This window comes from Sturnira hondurensis, unplaced genomic scaffold (assembly GCF_014824575.4).
Source record: "Sturnira hondurensis isolate 20B ecotype Veracruz unplaced genomic scaffold, ASM1482457v3 Scaffold0010128, whole genome shotgun sequence".
In the NCBI taxonomy this organism is placed as follows: domain Eukaryota; kingdom Metazoa; phylum Chordata; class Mammalia; order Chiroptera; family Phyllostomidae; genus Sturnira; species Sturnira hondurensis.
In genome coordinates, this window is record NW_028082759.1 from 3,019,392 (window position 1) to 3,035,013 (window position 15,622).

At 37.7% G+C, this 15,622-nt stretch overlaps 1 protein-coding gene across 6 annotated transcripts in view; it reads left to right on the forward strand.

The window, feature by feature from the left end:
* GRIA2 (glutamate ionotropic receptor AMPA type subunit 2) overlaps positions 1 to 15,622 on the forward strand; it is a 130,382-nt gene that overhangs the window by 109,365 nt on the left and 5,395 nt on the right. The gene's annotated exons all lie outside the window — the stretch shown is intronic.

Consider the following 15,622-nt stretch of genomic DNA (forward strand, 5'->3'; position numbering starts at 1 on the left):
TCTGGACCCCACCTCTGTCTCCCCCCTTCCCTACCCCTGACCTTAGCCCTACCTCCATCAATTTTCTGATTCCCCACTCTTTTGTCTAAAAACATTTTATTGCAATAAAATTTTAGTTTTATAAAATCTGATGGTACTTTTGGAAGAAAACTGAAGCAAAGTTAACTATAGATTGGCATTATTTTAAAAACAAAATGGTGTTGCTCTCTGTTTGATTTTAAATAAGCATAACTGTCATTTATTGTACATAGTTTTCTGTTGAAGACTCACTTTTAAGTCTGTTATTTAATTCGGTATCAGGAAACAGATGATGTTTGTATGTGAAAATTCTGAATTTTCTGTCAAACCCTTCAAGAAAAGGCTAATAAAAAAAAAACCTTCAGATTTTTTAAATGCACACCAAAGTTATAACGTATTTTAATTTTTTTAAAATTGCTGTCCTCATGGTCTATATTTATAGGACAAGCCAAATAACCTGCTGTTGGTAAAATTTTATTCCATTATCCATCTCTATATAAGAAGTCATTCTACTAAAGTGTTTTAATACAGCTGTCCAACATGTATGACAAATGATGATCTCCGATAATACACAAATATCTTCAAATGTATTTTGAGTTTGTTTGAGTGAGGACTGGGCCAGTTTACTTCAGAATTAGGATTGGGACTTCAATTTCCAGTTGAGGTAATAGGTTTTATTATTTTTAAGACTGCCCCATGCTACATCAGTCCCTCATCACTTCTGCCAAATAACTTTAGCTGGGCTGAAGATAATTTGGGAGAAAAGAGTGCTTGGGGGCTTGTCACAGCTGATAATAGATAATAACCTGGATGTGTGGGTGGTACAGAGGCTTAATGCTTTCAGCAGGCACTGCAATTTGAGTGCCGCTACTTTAACTTCAATGCAGTTCTACAAATGAATGTTGTGATGCCGATGAACTCTCTTCTGAACATGCATGTAATATGTGTTTAAATCCTATTACCATAACAGAGTGCATTAACTTGATCACAACAATGAATCTATTGAAATAAATTAGAATATTACATGGTTCTTAATTAGAAGTGCATTTTGAAGCATTGTGATTATTTGCAGCATCAAGAGGTCTTGCTTTAATGTATATATTTTACTACTATTCCTCCCTCTTGAAATAAATGAGATCTGTGAATGAGGCAGTCGCCTGTTACATTGTGGTTTACTTAGCACTACTAATATGGTTAAAATCATCTTAATTCCTTCCAGATGTTCTCTTCCAGGTAGGTATAAATCTGTTACTGTCATCGGCTTGTCTGGACAACAATAGTACCTACTACTCTCAACTATGGCACATACAAGTTCCCAGAGCGTTCAGTATGTCTTAGCTAAGTCAATCATAGAAGCATGCTATAATTACCAAGATGCCAAAATATGCTAATCTCTAGTAGACAAGATGAGAAAGCTAGATGATTGTGGGCAAGAGAATGCTGCTACTCGTGTATCCGGGTATTTTAATTCACTAATTCCATAGAGACCATGGTTGTATGATATATGTATGTGTGTATATATATGTGTGTGTGCATATATATTTATATTTGAACATATATATATGTTTGAATACATATTTGACATAATATGTAGATTGTGGAGCTTTCCTTCCCCAGAGTATTAGAAGGTATGTTGAGTATTTAAGTAAACTAATAACTTACATTAGTATAGATTCCCAAAGCAATTTCTCATGCATTATCTCCTTGAAACTCACAATATTTCTCTCTACTAGGGCAATGATTTTTGTTTATATGCCACATATTATTAAAATGAAGCTCAGATAAATTTGAGGATTTGTCCAAATTCAGGTTGCTGTTAAGTGAACAGAGGCTACTTACTCCTAAAAGATCTTTTGCGTAGACTGTTTTTTTCCTTGGAGAGAAAGGTCTCTGCATTTATTCTGCTGCCTTACATTCTGTTTTGTTTTTGCACTGGTAGAGAACTCTCACTGTAGAAATTCAGGCGAGGTTTCATCATTCCTGCCAACATGCCAACATCCCTTCAGAAGCAACAGTTGAATCAAGTGGGGCTAAGTTTCAATGTATTAACCACTGTAGTCAGCCTCTCCTTTTCTGGAGAAAGAGAGTATGGACTCAAATGTACCCAAGGGCCACATTATTTATTCTGTTTGTACCAATAAAGAGAAGCTAATATAACAGCACACATCACAAAAGTGAATAGGAGCTTGCTATGTTAAGTCCTTTACTGAACTAATACAACATGGTTGTGATTTGCAAATTACGTATGCAAAGGGTTTATTTCTCAAAGTTGGATTAAGTAAAATGATGGTGATAAATTATGAATAATTATGAGGAATTTTGTTCACTGTATTAATGTTTGATTATTGGATACCATGATGATAATAGTGAGAATGATCTTAATTTTGTTTCTGTGATTATTTTCTGTGATTCTGTGGCTTTCTGATCATATACATCAAGTCTCAAACCTTTTCACATAGAGTATCTTGAATTATTATATGAAGATTGAAAAACAGACTATTTTTTAAGATTTTATTTATTTATTTTTAGAGAGAGGGGAAGGGAGGAGGAAGAGAGGGAGAGAAATGTCAACGTGCGGTTGCCTCTCACGTGGCCCCCCCTGGGGACCTGGCCCACACCCCAGGCATGTGCCCTGACTGGGAATCGAACCAGTGACCTTTGGATTGCAGCCCATGATCAATCCACTGAGCCATGCTAGCCAGGGCAACAGATTCTTTATTAAAAAATAATTTATCTTTACAGAGTACTGTGTAAAATATTGAATAAAATAAACCGAATTTATAGACATCACAAAAGCAAAATATAATTGATTTTCATTAACATTTTTCCACTTAAGTCCTAAGGTATATCTTTGTTCTTTGGCCTGAATGAATGGACTAGTTAGAAATGTTCCATATATGTGTGTGTGTATCTGTATACACACACACGTATCTGATTTTGGATCATTTCTGATCATATATATGATATACTATATAAGATTCACAATTACCAAAGAATTATAATAATTTAAACTATACTATAATTTATACTAGACTTTTAAAGGCAGCAACCTTTTCTCAACTTCCCTGGTGGCTGAATTACTAAGTTAATAGCGGAAAGTATTTCAAAGGCTATTTGCTTTGCTTCTATTCCTGAAATTAACATTCACCACACATCTTGGGTCATCTTCTCTCCTAAATGTCCTTTATCTCTAGGCACATTTGGGGCTCCTGTAAGGTGGATGCAGGACAGGGTGAAAGCTGGTAGACTGATCATCACAGTGCCCAACCTGCCAGGAAAGTAGATGTATAGGTGGAGTGGGCCGAAGCCAGAGCAGATGCATACTGTGTTTTATCCTCTGGCCATCTGTAACACTTACGTTCAGACGCAGGACAGGTAATCACACGTAGAAGAAAAAACTTTCACCATTTTTACCATTTGCTAATATTTAAAGTTCTAATAGTTCTGTTTCCTACTATGGCTTATTTTGGCTCTATTGATAGCTTTTTCCTTATTACGTGCTGTTCACAACTAGGGATTTTATTACTCATTTCATTTAAAATTTTCTACTATCATGGAGTTTATCAAACCAGGTTTCTGCTTTTACTACAGCAGGAGCTTTGGACTTAGCCACTGGTGAATTTGACTTGAGAAGTTGGGTAACCGTTGACATTTTAAAGATATATAACTAGCCAAAGAATGAGGAAAATAATTTTTAAGACCATTCAGAGGTGAAATGTCCAGTTTCAAAACAGAATTATGAATTTATAGTTTTTTGTCTCAATATTAATGTGCCCTAAAATTATATCTTTGGGGTGGATGAAAGTACCTTACTTATGTCAAATTATGAGATGAATATTTCATCTTGTCTATAGAGATCTATCTGTTTGGTCCTAAGGTAATGTCTTTTACTCAATTTAAGCCTAAAGTATTTTCATATATCAGTTAAATAATTTAATAATAAACTGTGTTATATTAGTATTGTTTTAGTGAATTCAGTGAGTGTGCATTAGTTTTAGGATTGTGATTTAAGTTTAATTTTTTTTTACTTAAAAGCATTCCATTGGTGATCATCAGTGAAGTAAGCATGAGAGTGAAATATCTACTTTGTTTCTGCCAGACAGAGAGTAAGTGGAGGGTAATCTTGTCACCACCAAGAGGTGGGAGGAAAAAGACCCTGCCCTTGGATTTGCCAGGATCCGCTGCTGTGGAGCCCGTACCCATCCTTGTGCAGAGTGAATGATAAAGCCTGACTCGCTTTGGAGCTGCTGATCGTCCCTGATTATAGACTGCCACTGTAGCATACCTATAATTAAGAAAGAATTAGGCTTTCAATTATAAACCACTATTTTTAGACTTTCACAGTTTTGATAATTCATCCTCTCAATAAGAGGACAGATCTTGGATGAGTCTGAGTAGAAAATGATTTCAGGGACCTGTCTGCACTGTGTTCCTACAGAAACTTAGATTTGAGCGATGGGAAATGACTTCTATATAGAAGCCCATCATTGGCCTGTCAATCCATGAAGCTCAATTATTAACTTACAGAAAAAAGTGCTTTTTCCTGCCTTTCCCACATCTCCCACACTACAGTCATTTATTTCTTCCCGTTCTCTTCCCCAGGCAGTGGGGGGTGGGCTGAGGGACAGCATGTATCCTCTGAATAAGTGACCTGCTTTAGATAGGCTGACTTTGGAAGGAAGCCAGTCTAAACCACCATCAAAATAAAGGTATTCCCCTTCTTATTTAATGAAGTTAATTATTCCATTCTCAGAAGATAAACATGGCCTAGTAATAATCCATGAGACTATACTGTGTTTACCCCACATTACAGAGTTCTCAGTGTTTACGAATAGTATAAATGATAAATAGTATTAACGCAGATGTTCTTTACCTAAATGTAAGGAATGATTTGAAGTTTTCCTTATATATGTATATAGTTTGTGATCATATATGATCATGCATATGATTTACTATATAATAATTATAATTACCAAAGAATTATAATAATTTAGATGATACTTTTAAGGCAGCAACTTTTTTCAACTCCCTTTGTGGCATAAGAAACACCTACTTATATTTACATATAAAAACACTTATTAAATGTAAATAAAAATGAACCATTATATAACAGCTATCCTATAGAAGTACTTTAAATACAATTTCATTAAAGTTACATTCCACTCCAGTTACTGATTGTCTTCAGCAACAATACAGCATGCTTCCTTTACTGATGTTCTATTGAACAGATTTTTACTCACTTATGATAGTTATTTCATTACTTCTGGCATAGCTAACGATTTATCTGCCACAGTTTCCTATATATCACATATTTCCATGCAGGCAGATATACATGTATATATACTTCTAGTTTTATATATATGATTATGTGTATATATAATTCTAGGTTTCTATATATGACTATATATGTACATACATTTTATATATTTTAAATATTTTGGAGATAGAGTGTATGTATAGTCATATATGACTATATGATATTACTAATGGTATTTACTATTACCATTAGTAAATGGTAGCAAATTACCATTAGTAAATATGATAATTACTAATGAATTTGTGGTATATTATACATTGTACATATGTATGTATACATACACATATGTATATATAATATATACATGTGTGCATTATATTGTGTAATGTGTAATGTACCATACATTACTAATATGATATTACTAATATATTTATGTTAGTAATATCTGAATAGACCCTTTACGAACCTTTCACTCAAACTTAACCATTTAAGTGGCTTCTACAATACTAGGTATTAAATAAATGCTGAATGTGAGTAAGTTAACAATAAATAACACTATATGGAAGTGTTGTAAGTCACCCATGGCATGGTCATATCTATTACAGACTTTCCTTCTTTAGTTTTGGAAGCTTGACTATTGCATAGCAATCTGCATAGCTGACAACTCCATGTGCCCCAGTCTTCACTCGATGATCCAGGACACATGGAAATCATTTCCTCTCTGGTTGGCAGTTTTCCTTCCTCTGACATTTTCATTTTTCTCACCATTCCACAAAGCACCGGAGGACAGTATTGAGTTCTTAAAGACTTTAAAGTTACATCACACCCAGGTTGCCTGGTGAAGCCTGGGCTCCATCAGTTCAGCTGAATGTCGCTGGTTTAACAGTGTAGGAAAGGTCAAAATCTTAGAAGACTTTACCAATGTTTCCTTTAAAATTTAGCATTCAGTTTAAAGACCCTGCAGTTCATTCAATAGTTCCCAAATGCATAGGCCCGTAACGAAGTGTATGAGGGACTGTATTGAACCATGTTCTCTGCGCTCCGAGTGCCATGGAAGGACAAAAAGGGTATGTCTGCTCTTTGGATCATGATCATGGTGAAATTGCCTCTGTTCCTCTCTCTGGCAAATATGTTAATGTGATCATTTTCCTCTTCCCATGGCCATGCTAAGGGAAAGTCAGTGTGCTGTCCACCAGGCACTTCATCTAGAGACCACCCTTGCCAAACACGGGGATGATCAGAGCTCACATTATCCACTGGATGACTCGGTTCACTCTGATCAGATTACAGGAGGCTTTCCAGTGTTGTCCATGTTCAAGAGAAAATCCACACTCTCATCAGACCAGGAGGATGATTATTCCAGCAGAAAGAGTTCAAACAATGGAGAAATAATTGGAGATTCGTCTCCTAATTCTACCAAAACTCCTATTTATATGCCTCAGAGAGGATGAATTTCAGTACAAACCTATGCAAGGTGTTTCAGATGACTTAGTATTCAGTTCACTTTATTTTTGTGTTTATGTAAGAGAATCATTTCTGCTGGCTTTGCTGGATGTCTCACACTAGTTGCCATGGTAATAAACCCAGTCCCAGAGCTCTGCAGAGAAGAGAAATAGAATTGTGCAATCATTTAAATAAACTGGAATTAAACCTGAACTAAATATAAATATCATGGGCAAAGTGCTGAGAATTCTTTGAATAGATTATTTTGAAGGAATACTTGATACTAAATCGTTTGCAGTTCATGTTTCCAGCATATATGTCCTGGATCACAGTGAGTGATTATCAGAAACAAGTTGCTAGTAATGGCGGCTGCTTATTTTAACACAGAAATGAGTTTTTAGGAATTACATGGTAACTGGCAATTCCAAATAAGGTCAGCCCCCCACCAAATAAGACGTTTAATATTTTATTCAGAGAAGGAAAGAAAGAGCCAGGAGGAGATGTAAGAAAACGTTGGAATGGAAAGACCCAGAGCCCTCTTTTTCATGAGACACACTGACTCAAAGTCACTGACCAGTTCTCTTTGTGAGGAATCCAAACCAGTGAAGAGGCTCCTACAGACCACGCCAGTGCAACACCAGCCAGGTCAAATCCAGTAGGAAAGTCATGGCACTCACTCACCACAGTTCCTCCCCACCCCACCCCACCCCCAACCAGTGCAGAGCAACTGGGAGGCAACACTCAGCTCTTGGGTTCTCCCTGGGGAGAGAGGGAGACTGGATTGTATGTCCAGCTTCTGACTTGGCAGGGTGGCTTCCTGGGGATCTGGTTGCTATCTTGCCTGAATCAAAGCATTGGCAAGAAAGGCACTGGTCAGGGGACCACGGGGAACAAAGGCAAAGGTTTGGACTAGCACACACTCACTGGTCATAGATCCTCTCCTCCACCTCAGGGAGGGGCAGGTGGAGAAAACCTGCAACTCCCTGNCCCCCACCAAATAAGACGTTTAAGATTTTATTCAGAGAAGGAAAGAAAGAGCCAGGAGGAGATGTAAGAAAACGTTGGAATGGAAAGACCCAGAGCCTTCTTTTTCATGAGACACACTGACTCCAAGTCGCTGACCAGTTCTCTTTGTGAGGAATCCGAACCAGTGAAGCGGCTCCTATAGACCACGCCAGTGCAACACCAGCCAGGTCAAACCCAGTAGGAAATTCATGGCACTCACTCACCACAGTTCCTCCCCACCCCACCCCACCCCCAACCAGTGCAGAGCAACTGGGAGGCAACACTCAGCTCTTGGGTTCTCCCTGGGGAGAGAGGGAGACTGGATTGTACGTTCCGCTTCTGACTTGGCAGGGTGGCTTCCTGAGGATCTGGTTGCTATCTTGCCTGAATCAAAGCATTGGCAAGAAAGGCACTGGTCAGGGGACCACGGGGAACAAAGGCAAAGGTTTGGACTAGCACACACTCACTGGTCATAGATCCTCTCCTCCACCTCAGGGAGGGGCAGGTGGAGAAAACCTGCAACTCCCCGCTTCTGCGGGGGGAGGGGAGGTTGGAGTGTGGGTTCAGTGTCTTTTCCTTTTGGGGAGGCTGCCCAAGGGATTGGTTTCTGTCTCCCCTGCCATGTGCTATAACATGAACGAACTTGAGAATAAATAGTATGTGAAGTGAAACAAGCCCATTATAAAAGGACACGTACGGTAAAAATTCTCCTGAGTTCTGACTTTAACAATTGCTTTTTTTTAACACATCAGATGCATCAAACACAGGAAAAAACCTTCATATCTTCCTTAAGTTTTCTTATCTCTTAACCAAAGAATTCTGAATTGCCTTAACCATGCTTTATTAAATTATATTTTATACCCTTCATCCTGGTCTCTATATATTTTGAATGTAGGTTTTTCTACCTAGATATACAGTATGATTTAGTCCACCCATAAAGAATCTTAACCAGTATCTAAAAATTCAGGTGCCAGCCCAATTTCAACCTGGACACTTCCTTTCTTCAAGAAATACAGTGTTTACATTGTAAAGAAAGAAAGAAAAGGGAAAATGCCTTTATGTAGAGAATGTGCTCTGTTTTCACTATAGTCTCACTGTTCTCTATTATATAACCCAGTCCTGTCGTTTTCACTCACTCTTGTTTCCTGCTTAGCCTTCCAGGTATTTGAAATTACAACTCTGTTATCTAGATTCTATAACTCTATTGAAAAGCTTCAAGTTTGTTAGCTTCCGTGGTAACCGAATCACATTAGCTTGCCCTAACGTTGTTGTTTGCTGAAAACCTGGGTGATTTCAATATGAATTATTGTAAGCCTCCTGTCTTCCATTCTGTGAATGTGCAATTGATTGAAGCCATATGCTAGATTTTTGCATTCATTCCTATTAAATTTCACCTTGGATTCTGGCTTATTTGTGCATGCTCATAAAATTGAAATATCAATTCTCTCATCTATCATAAAATTATTTGTAACCTCGAAACATTTGCCACTTATATCCTTATCCAAATTGATTGAAATATTGAACACAATGGGGCTAAAGAATCAGTGGTATTTCCCTATTGATATAAATAATCAATAGTCTTTAGGTGTGATTGATATTTTAATTATAAGCCCACCTAATTATGCTAACTCCAACTGTCCATGTAATCCACAAGGATAATATGAGATACTTTGTCAAGTTCATTAATTATACTCAAGATGTTATCTGCCTGCAATGGATTGAATGGGTCAATTGCTTAACCCTATTAGAAATTTAAAATGTGGCCATAGGGGATCACTTGCTCTTCTTTTTGCATTATCAATTCACATTATATGCACATGTGTGCATGTGTAGTTAACACATACATGTAATTAGTAAGAGAATTCATTAATGATATAACTTACCACTCACAAGGGAATGAAAACATGGAAATGCCAATTATGTTTTAGACTTTAGAAACAGTGTTTTTTAAACAAAATTATCAGGAGGCTATGATTTTAATAATAATATATGTATTAACCTGACTCTATAGTTTTGACAATTAAAGGTAATTTCAAAATGTTAATAAGAACTCTAGGATGTAACTCAGCTTTACTTTTGGCAATAAATCTAATTTATTTAAGCTTCACTTTACTTATCAACAAATTATACATAAACAACAAATTCTAACTGAATTTCTCTAAATTTGGTAAGACTGTCAAGTGACTTTTTCTTCTTCACAGATATCATTGATCTAAACCATGCTTGAGTGTTCTTTTTTTAAAATCTTTTAAAAGATTTTATTTTATTTATTCTTAGAGAGAGGGAAAGGGAGGGAGAAAAAGAGGGAGAGAAACATCAATGTGTGGTTGGTTGCCTCTCACGTGCCCCCAACTGGGGACCTGGCCTGAAACCCAGGCATGTGCCCTGACTAGGAATCAAACCAGTGACCCTTTGGTTCTCAGCCCACACTCCACTGAGCCACACCAGCCAGGGCCATGCTTGAGTATTCTTATGGCTCGATGTATATACATGTGTAAGGAAGGTTAGGATATCCAGACCTTATTCCTGATTCTTCTAGAGGTTAACAATCTATGCTAACTGAGGCAAGTTATTCAAACTTTTTGACTTCTGCTCCTGAAACACAGATTCAGCGCTTACATTGACCAACAGAACTCTATTCTTTCTTCAAGGTATTATCTTATCAGTATGATAGGAAGAGTTATCTCTATTTTTGTAAAGCTAATATCTCCACCTGGGCCTTTGACATCTCTTTCCAATTGCCAAAGATATTACTCTGAAACTTTTACTAATCGTGTCTCTAGTCTTTTCATCTCCGTGGACTCAAACTTTCAGGCAAGGTTCAATTTTGCCTTAAGTTTGAACCATCCTCAGAACAGTTCTCTCCTTTATCTTCTCTTTCTCCTCTTTCCCCTTAGCTGGCAAGTTAACGAAGTTGTTTACTAGGGTCTTCCCTTTTCTGTTCTCGCCACTTTCTCCTTTATCCTTTCAAATTTGATCTCCCTTGTAAGTCTTTGTGAAAATGACCTTTTTAAAAGGGTTCGTTAATGCCCTATGGCCAAGTTGAAATGTGTGTGTGTGTTTTCCTGCTTGGTGAGAACTGTACAACATTTAATATCATTCTGCAAAAGTGTTTTGACACTTTTTCTTCCTAGTTCATGAAACTCTAATGCTTTCTTATATTTTCACTTATTTCTCTAAGCACTCTGTTTTTTTCCTTCACTGACTTTTTAATGTCTACCCAGACTGCAGAATAAGGCTACATGCTTTTCTTCTATGATGACTTTTTTTGTAATAGTTTTACAAAAATAATTTTATAGTCTTTTACATTTAAAAACCACTCACATTTAACATACACAGCTTTGCAAACTATTGAAGTAAAGCTTTCAAAATAAGTATTATTTTAGCTTCATTTAAAAAGTGGTTGAAAGTGGGATGATGAAGACTTCTAATGACATACAACACAGAAAGTGACAAGGATTGATTCAATTTGACTATATGTTGCTTATGTTGGAAGTTACATCTTAATAAAAATGTAAAACAGAGGCACTCTAATGGAGAAAGAATCCAACTATTAAAGGTTAAAGTTGAGGACTTCCGCCAAGATGGAGGCATAGGTAGAAACACTGTGCCTTCTCCCACAACCAAGTTTGAATACAACAAAAGTTTGGAGAAATAGGACACACCCAAAGACCAGAAAACGGAATTATACGGAAGTCCGACAACTACGAACCGTTCAACGGGATGGTAAGAGAGGCGGAGCCAGCAGAGGAGCTGGGTCCAGCAGGACAGATCTCCCGACCTAGGCGCACAGGCAGCCCGGAACTAGTCGGGGTGTGGGGCAGACTGACCTCGGTCGCATATTTGCGCACAGTGAGATGGACCACGCAGGCCCCAGGGGGCGAGGGCTGATGGCAGTGGCACACTCGCGTGCAGTGGAACGAAACACATGGGCCTGGTGACAGTGGTGGCTGCGGTGGTGCCGGTGGGTGCCACGGAGGCAGGTGGCAGAGGGAAGCCATTGTCCCTCTTTGACCCCACCCCCACATACAACGTCACAACCCAGCGACTTAGTTGCCCTGCTCTAGTGAACACTTTAGGGCTCCGATCCTGCTATGGAACAGGCACGAACAGCCCAAAAGATGGTGCAAGAAGAACTCAAAGTCCCAGAGCCAATAACTCTAAGTGACCGACAAATTGCCAGCCTCTCAGAAGCACAATTTAAGACACTATTTATCAGGATGCTCACAGAATTGGTAGATTATAGTCATAAATTAGAGGAACATATGAAGGCTAAACTAAATGAAATGAAGGGAGATGTCCAGGAAACCAATAGCGATGGAAAGGAAACTGGGACTCAAATCAATGGAATGGACCAGAAGGAAGAACAAAACATCCCACCAGAAAGGAATGAAGAAATGAGAATTCAAAAAAATGAGGAGAGGCTTAGGAACCTCCAGGACATCTTTAAACGTTCCAACATCCGGATTATAGGGGTACCAGAAGGGGGAAAGAAACAGCCATGAGTGGAAAACTTATTTGAACAAATAATAAAGGAGAACTTCCCCAGTCTGGCAAAGGAAATAGACTTCCAGGAAATCCAGGAAGCTCAGAGAGTGCCAAAGAAGTTGGACCCAAGAAGGAACACACCAAGGCACATCATAATTACATTAGCCAAGACCAAAATGAAGGAGAGAATCCTAGAAGCAGCAAGGGATAAGGGGACAGTCACCTACAAAGGAGTACCCATCAGACTGTCAGCGGATTTCTCAAAAGAGACCTTACAGGCAAGAAGGGGCTGGAAAGAAGTATTCCAAGTCATGAAATCCAAAGACCTACAGCCAAGATTGCTTTATCCAGCAAAACTTTCATTTAGAATGGAAGGACAGATAAAGTGCTTCTCAGATAAGGTCAAGTTCAAGGAGTTCATCATCACCAAGCCCTTATTATATGAAATGCTAAAGGGACTTATATAAGAAAAAGAAGATGAAAAATATGAACAGTGAAAGGACAGCAAACACACAGTTATTAACAACCACACCTAAAACAAAAGCAAACCAAGAGGACAGCTAGATCAGGAGTGGAACCATAGAAATGAAGAACACATGGAGGGTTAGAAACAGGGGGGTGGGAGGAGGAGAAGGGGGGAGAACGCACAGAAAATAGCATAGACGGTAGGTAGAAAATAGATAGGGGGGAGGGTGAGAATAGTGGGGGAAATATAGAATCTAAAGAACTTGAGACACGTGGTTATAAACTAAGGGGGGGGGAGAATGGTGGGGGAGGGAGTGTGAGGGTGGAGGGGAATGAAGGGGGGAATAGAACAACTGTAATGGTATAATCAATAAAATATATTTTAAAAACAGGTTAAAGTTGAGGTGTATGTTAGTGGATTTTTAAAATTCTGATTTCAAATAGGTGACTATAGCTCAGAAACATGGAAGCATTTTGTAGGGATTGTAGATTTGTAAACACCACAGAACGTGGAATAAAACTTATTTGCAATACTGTTTGGCCTGCCAACTCTAGCAGTTTGCAGGGACAGTTTGAAGGTCTGCTGGCATCTGTAATGAAACAATGGGTCATGCTATGAGTTCCAGAGGAAAGATAGAAAAATCAGCCAAAAGAATAAAATGCTAAAGAAAGGACAATTAAATTTCTCTAGAATATCAACCAAATGGACTAGGAAATACAGGTTATTAATTCACACTTTGATTCACACTCCGGCACTCTAATCTTTATCTTTATGAGGCTATAGGTCAAATTTATCCACTCACAGATGGAGTTCCTTTCTTAGTAGTAGTTATACTACTCCAGATAATACACTATTTCTAGATCAAAAAGAGGAAGTTTTCATGAAAAAGTATCTATTCCTATTTGAAGTGAAATCTAGAAAGTGTCACAATGGGGAACATAATTCTAAAAAAACTCTGTGGAAGCAATCCTGGTTCAGAATCATGTCTGGCATTTGGAAATCTCTGGCATTTGGACCTCATTTATATTTGGAAATTATTAAGACTTTCATTCTGGCAAAAAATATATGCTGACATTGTGCGAAGGTATTTTGATACTTATCAGACATTGATCATGAATACAATTTTTTGACAATGAACTGTGCAGGAATTAACAGCCTAAGTGGTCAAAATGATGTGGAATGCAGCACCTTCATTTCCTACAAGTCCTTGATTGTGGCTCATGGAGATAATTACCATTTCCTTTAAAAGGTCATTTTCCCCTTAGGATGAAAAAGTTTACTTATTTGGTAGAAAAATTAATGGCTGTATTACTATATATGAGCAAGAACCACAACTAAATTAAAATGACTATGGGTGTGTTTCACAGACAAGATCTTTTTCTTAGCTATAATCACATCAGATGTGTTGAGTTTATACGGAATGTTTCCCCAGCAATGTTAGACAATAGGCATATTTCCTCTTTAAGTCAATTTTAAAATTCCACACTGTTATTTTCTGTGACATATTAGTCAAATTGATGTGCCTATTATAATAATATTGAACTATGGGAAAAAATTGGATAAACATGTTCAGAGTCCTAACTCCTCAGGAAGCGTGGGGATGTCAAGGGTGTCGTCCTGACAAAGTGATCATTTCTCTCCCCTCACCGAGGCCTCACTTATGTCCTCATCAAATGTCCCCCTGTCATCCTGAGGAATTAACTTCCCCATACTTCCTGAAAGAAGGAAGAGTTGTCTTTGATTTAACACGTAAACTTAAAAACCGCTTTCCTTGGCTGAGGTTGGGTCCTAGCGGAGCTTCACTCCTACAGAAGTGCTCTTTACAACTAAGGGAAAGTCTGGTTCAGTTGGTCGTGCAGCTTCCAGTCTGTTATCCCAAGAAGGGGTGTGGTTTAGAAATAGAAACAGGTTTAAGAGTGGTGTAGATGAATCACTGGATGATCGAATTATTACTAAGAACTTTTGTAAATTTAGAGTGAAATTACCCTTTCAGCAGGATGTCTGGGTCTTCTCACAGCATGGGCCCCTGGGCTGTCTCAGTGAAGCAGTCCCTATTCAGAGAGAGACACTGAAGAAATGCAGCCGAGCTCTGAGCACCTCTCACTATTCTGTGTATTGTAAATGTTAGTGATACAAATTGACTCTGTACTTTACACTTGACCCTGAATTTTCACCAAAATAGTGTGTGTGATATTAATAGTGTGTAGAGCTGTCTTAAACCCTAGGGCAGCATTTGAGACAAATTTTTATTTATATTATGACCACTTACAGTGAATTGATTTATCTGTGCTTTCTCTAAGACAAAGGCTACATATTTTTAAATTCCTTAGAGTAAAATACAAACATAGAGGCCCAAAATCTCATGAATCTTAAAAGTAAGTTTTCAGTTTCAAGTTTCCATTTCAAACCTCCTGTATTAGAATAGCAAAAGGAGTTATTTAGAGTCACCTTCCCAAAGGGATTAAAGTCGGTCAAAAAAATTGTGAGTAGGAAAATAAGCAGATATTCAAAAACTAATTTTTCAACTCTTATGCTCAGCTTCCCTTTTTCCTGTGAATAGAGCACTAAATGATTTTTGATATCTACCTTTGCTTTTGAGTCAATTACTTTTTAAGATAAATACTTCCTCTATTATACTACTGCTCCCTTTCTTTCGTATCTGTCACTCATAGGACACTGTATTTTCTAGTATACATTGTAATAGAGAGTACTTTGGTTGTTTCAATATTCAAAATAAAAAGTTTCTCTTTAAGTAAAAGAAAATGTCAATGCCTAAATGATCCTTCTTTAAAAAAAATTAGTGTTATTCCAGAAGCATTTGAGTCAGGATCTAACAGAGGCTTCTCACATTTTTTTTTCCATATACAAGGGGCATTCTGTTAGGATCTTACCACTTGTATGCAATTAATGTGATATAGACTCCTATTCTGCAACTAGTTAGTGCT